The 6,237-nt window shown below is 37.2% G+C and overlaps 1 pseudogene; it reads right to left on the bottom strand.

Annotated features, from left to right (window-relative positions):
- Positions 1-1,878: 1,878 nt before the first annotated feature.
- LOC120878248 lies at positions 1,879-2,799 on the bottom strand (annotated as a pseudogene).
- Positions 2,800-6,237: the final 3,438 nt, after the last annotated feature.

Here is a 6,237-nt window from a genome sequence, read left to right as displayed (position 1 = left end):
GCACGGCCTCCAGCCCCCTCTCCTCATTCCATAGGCACAGACCCGGGATGAAGGAGTTAGGCCTTGTAATTCTGATTTGTCTTTTCCTCTCCTCGGCTGAGTTGACTGAAAAGGAAAATTAAGGTGCTTATTGTTCTGGAGAGGAGCATGAGAAGGCACAAAGCCTTCTGCAGCTGTGCTCAGAAAATAATTCAGAAAGTTAATCACTAACATTTGTTCAAGAGAGATTGCTATCTGAAGCTTATTTGTGAGGAAAATGTTTATGGCAAAGGAGTTTACTGAATTTAGAGCTGAGAAATAATTAAAATAGTTAGAAGTTAAAGCTTTAAGGAGTGTTGTCAAGTTAGCATATTTTACTATAGCTTATAGAAGTTAGGAATTTTTAGACAGTGAGCTCAGGATGTTAGGGGCTAACAGGATTTAGGAAGATAAGTAGTAAACTGAGGAATGTAGCATGAGTTACAATGTAATCACCAGTTAACTATAGGACACATTAGAGGAGGTAGTTAAAAGATGGTAAAGCTGATTCTGAGAGAATTCCTGAAGCAGGAACTCTGTTTGAAGAGCAACAATGATTTATGGAGATAATGATAAATCTGGAAGAGGGGGAACTGACAATGTCAAACCTCTGACCTAATGCTTTTGTAAAAGTATAAAAGAAAATCTTAAACTTGAAATAAGAGGCAGTCCAAAAGAAAACTGAGAGGCTGTCTCATCGCCGACACCGTCCATCTCTTCAGGTTGAATCCTTGGCTGCTGCAGCTGGACTCCAGCAAAATAGGCTCCAGTTTCATCCACCTCATTACAACTTCTCTCAGAAGAGAACTTTTTAGGTGACAATTTTTCATTTTTAGAAACTTGTCAAAATGGTAATTTTTTCAATTTTCTCTCCTATGAAAATCCTATTTAATTGTATGTCCCTCATGATTTTTCTGCTTTTTTATTCTTCTGTGCAAATTACTTTTATAATGGTTGTATTATATTTGCATAGTTAAAAGTGTTTATATATTTCAGTTATCCTAGTCATATAATCCTTTTTTCTTATATATAATATAATTATATATGTCATGAAGAAGTAAAGTGAAGTGAAGTGAAGTCGCTCAGTCGTGTCCGACTCTTTGCGACCCCATGGACTATAGCTTATCAGGCTCCTCCGTCCACGGGATTTTCCAGGCAACAGTACTGGAGTGGGTTGCCATTTCCTTCTCCAGGGGATCTTCTCTACCCAGGGATCGAATCCGGGTCTCCAGCATTGCAGGCAGACTCTTTATCCTCTAAGCCACCAGGGAAGTTTTATATAATATAACATCTTACATATAATCTTTTCCCTTATAATGTTTGCCATGTTTTCTAAGAGCGTTTTTTTTTTGTTTGTTTTGTGTTTTGTGTTTGTTTGTTTGTTTTGCATCCTACTATAGATGAAACTAAACACAATCCATTGAAAAAGCCTCAGGTTTTTCTACAAAATATTTCTCAATTTTCTCCTCTTCATGGTAGTCACAAAGATGATTTGCAATTGCCATTCTTTTCCAAGATTAGTGTCACAGTGATTTCTTTTTAATTATTTTTTTAATTGGAGGATAATTGCTTTACAACACTGTGTTGGCCTCTGGCACACATCAACATGGATCAGCCACAGGTATATGCATGTCCATTTCTTCCTGAACTCGCCTCCCCCCTCCCACCCATCCCACCCCTCTAGATTGTTACAGAGCACTGGGTTGAGGTCTATGTTCTAATTCCCACTTGAACTGAACCGAATGTCAGACAACATTTATTTCAGTTCCTCAAAGAAAGTGTATATGTTTTCTTCTAATACCTCAAAGGGCACAGGTCCTGGAGATGAGACATGAATTCTAAACCATAATGAGTATCACCCTATTTGCTTAAATCTGAATGTGCCACTTTAGACCATACCTTCCTCATGGCGATTTTCATCTCTATGTTTCCCAGGGTGTAGATGAGAGGGTTCAGCATGGGGGCAATCACAGTGTAAAACACAGAGATGTCCTTGTCCTTATTCTTGCTCCCTGCAGGTAGAACGCAAGTATAAATGCAGGGCATAAAGAAAAACACTACAACTGTTACGTGAGAACTACACGTTGAGAGCTTTTTTTCACTCTGCAGTAGAATGTGTTCTAAGGTTATATAGTATGACTATGTAAGAAGCTACTAGAACAAGAAATATGACAACCGTCATCATTCCTGAATTTGCAATCACTAAGATACTCACAACATGAATATCTTTGCACACCAATTTCAAAAGAGCCTTCACATCACATAGGTAGTGATCTATCTAATTAGGACCACAGAAAGGTAACTTGAGTACCATGAGAAGTAAAGCAATAGAATGCTGAAAACTGACAACCCAGGGCCAGGATGATCAACATGTCTGTTCATGATGACCATGTAGTGCAGGGGCTTGATGATGGCAACGTAGCGATCAAAAGCCATGGACGCCAAGATGGATATTTCCGCACCCACCAGCAAGTGGGCAGTGAAGAGCTGGGTCATACAGTTGTTATAGGAAATGTTTTTTCTTGCTGCAGCTAAGTCCCTGATTAGCTTGGGGACCACCGTGGAGGTGTACCTGACATCCATGAGGGTGAGATGACAGAGAAAGTAGTACATCGGTTGTTGCATTAGATGGCTGCAGATGATGGTGAGTAAGATGATAAAATTCCCCATTAATACAGCCAGGTAACAGAACGGGAACAAGGAAAAGAACAGTACCTCTATTTTCTTATTTCCCCACAACCCTATGAAAACAAATTCTGTAACATTGTTTGGGTTTTCCATGAGGTTGAGTAGAGTTCAGGACACACAGCAGAAATTCAATTCATCTGAAACAATAGAGAACATAATACATCTTTAATTGTGTATTTAAAGTTTTGGATTATTTTCTTGTACATTGAGCAAAGATGTAGGTCACAGAAAATATACTATAAGCAATCTATCATTTTATATTAAGAGCAGCATATTTTGAACAATATTTTATAAAATAATAATTATGTCTGGAACATAACAACCCAACCAAGAGGTGGTATTCTGATGTTCATTTTATATTTGTAAAATAAAAATAAGAGGTTTCAGTAATTTGCCCCAAATCATTAAGAGATTAACTTGCAATCAAACTAAGATGAACCTGACTCTGATACCAGAGTTCATGCTCTTGGGAACTATGCAACAACATTCACTTACCATGGAAATTTCAGCTTTTGTCCATCTCTGTAAAAAATATAAAGTCATTCTCCATCCAAGCCTTTAGCCATCTATGTAATGGCTATTTATGTGTTTCAGAAAATCTCTCCACTTATCCATGTGCATGTATTTCACATACAAAGTCCCAATTTCTGATGAACATTCTATACATTCAATGGAACTAAATATTATTTTTGAAAATGCTTTTAATCATAGCAGACCATACCTGTTAGTTGAAAATATTTTCATTGACTCTCATTATAGTCATGTGTAATAAAGATTCAGAACATAGAAATTCTGGAAACAGAGAAGTTAACCACAATGTGAACCATCTGAATATAGGAAGAAAGGTAATCATTATGTAAAAATTCATTTTAACCTTAATTTCAATAAATATATGTTTCAGAGGTTTCTGTTGATACTCCTTAGAGCTAGTAGCTTTTGTTTATGTTTTTTTTTTGTTTGTTTGTTTGTTTTTTACATTGGGTGAACTCAATACAAAGAATGACTAAACTAACTAAATATATTAACTAAATATAGTTAAACACTTTAGAACAGTGCCTCCTTTTGGATGTAGTAAATCAAGGAGAGCAGAGTGAATATGTTGAAAAAAATCACCTTTTACCCAAAACCAAATATTCTCCACAGTAAAATCATTGTTTGCATCAAATATTGTTAATTGCAATGAGTTGTTGTTTAATGGCATCATTGAGGAACAATGTGACATGTTAGATAGACCCATCATCTAATGATACAGGCTCACATGTCCTGTTTGATTTTTATTGAGCATTAAACAGTTCATCATCTTTGAGCCTTCTTCAACTGGTAAATGAAATTAATACTGCTGGATCTATTTGTGTTACAGCAAGAACAGAACGTGAAATTCATACAAAATATATCCAATAAAATGAGCTTATGATTCTAACTTTTCAACTACAAGGGACAGGACTCCAACAAATATTCACAGGAAAACCAATGGTTCTATAAGAAATTAGACACCAGCACCTATATCAGTTAATGGCTTTATCTTTAGATTCTATTCTGCCACAGGAAGATTGATTGAAGAACTTTTATTAGACTTACAGAAGTTTAAGGAAGAAACATAGGTGTTGGTTTAAGTTTGCTCTGTGTACAAATGGAGAGCTTAGCAAAGTACTTCTTTGTTTATAAATTGAGAAACCTAGTCTATGTTTATGTGGAAGACTCGGATCACATAATATAAACAAATTTAAAGAAATTAGAAGTATAATAGAAATTATAGAAAACCTAGAAACCAAAACTGTAGAAAATGCAACTCTTGGTTTCAGCCTCAGCAACCCTTAATATTTGAATCAATGCTGCACTACTTAATACAGACTCAAGGAAAATACAGACTCATGGAAAAAGATCTTCAGTCCAGACCTTATTCTTCCAGTCTTCCTTTAAACCAGAAAAAAAAAAAAAAAAGACTATGCCTTGTCCGTTTCTTTGTCCCTCCCTGCTCTCTCTCTCCTTCTCTTCTTGCATCCAGCCCACACACATACCACCATCACCCAAATACATATTTAGATACCAAGGGCTTTGGGAGTGAAAGAAGAATATTGAGTCCAAATTTTCACATACCTTTCAGTTAAGGTGTTTCTTCCAAAAATCCCTCCTTCAAGCTTTAAATTCTTTAAAAAAAAAAAAAAGAAAAGAAAAGCTTAGTGAGGAATAGTTTGCAAAGATATACCAAACTACAGTTTGAGAGAGAAAAAAAAAGCACTTAAATAAGCATATTTATATAAAAGGGATTTATAATTAAGGTCATGAGAGTACATGGACAGTGTAAAAACCCAAGGGTAATTTGATAAAATTATCAAAATTTTAGATGTTTATCATATCAATAATAAAGTAAAAAATCATGAAATTAACATGTGTGGGTTTTATTATTTTCTGTATTTAGAGTAAAGTGTTGAGATGAAAAGAGATAGTTACAATGTCGTTTTCTCAGTCATGTCCTACTCTTGGAGAACCCAAGGGCTGTAGCCCTCCAGGCTCTCTTCTTGAAATTCTCCAAGAAGGAATACTGATGTGGGTTGCCATGCCCTTCTCCAAGAGATCTTTCCAATCCAGGGATCAAAACCAGTTGAGCTCCTGCTGCTGCTGCTGCTAAGTCGCTTCGGTCATGTCCAACTCTGTGTGACCCCATAGACGGCCGCCCACCAGGCCCTGCCATTCCTGGGATTCTCCAGGCAAGAACACTGGAGTGGGTTGCCATTCCTTTTCCAATGCATGAAAGTGAAAAGTGAAAGTGAAGTCGCTCAGTAGTGTCCGACTCTTAGCAACGTCATGGACTGCAGCCTACCAGGTTCCTTCGTCCATGGAATATTCCAGGCGAGAGTACTGGAGTGGGGTTCCATTGCCTTTTCCGAGCTATATACTAGCTACCAGCAGTTCTGATAATTTACTTTTGGGATGAAACTACATCTGATACAGAAGTTGGTTAACCTTAAATTATCCATTCACTCTCCAAGATCCATATGTCTTCGGCAACAGGCAAAATGAGAGAGTTGAATGTGTATATTATGGGAATCACCACACTTGTATCTTTCAAGGTGTGACATTGGCAATAATCTCTGCAATCCTGCAGAGATGTGATTCAGCTTTGATTTACTGTTTTCCTAGGTAGGACGGTAACAGTGTCTTACACTTGGCTTTTCCTGACATAATGTCTCTTACTTCACAAGTCAGCCAAACAATTCTGTCAGTTGCTAAGAATATCCATTCCAATTATGCATTCTGGAGCTGAGGAAATAACTACAGCATGGGTTCCATGATCACTGGACCCACTGTAAATAGACCTGAGCTAAAATCCCATTGATTGCCAGACCTCCATATACTCTTATTCTGATTGAGGGACTATAGTATTGCTTTGGATCTCTTGGAATAAGTGTCAGGTCAAAGCCAGTGTTCTGAAAGACCTGATTATTTACTTTTCCACAGTGCATTCAGTTTAGTCGCACAGTCGTGTCCAACCCTTTGCGACCCCATGAATTGCACCACGCCAGGCCTCAA

Source organism: Oryx dammah, unplaced genomic scaffold (genome assembly GCF_014754425.2).
Source record: "Oryx dammah isolate SB20612 unplaced genomic scaffold, SCBI_Odam_1.1 HiC_scaffold_18, whole genome shotgun sequence".
Lineage (NCBI taxonomy): Eukaryota > Metazoa > Chordata > Mammalia > Artiodactyla > Bovidae > Oryx > Oryx dammah.
Note: the sequence above shows the minus strand (reverse complement) of the source record. Positions and strands in the feature narration are given on the sequence as shown.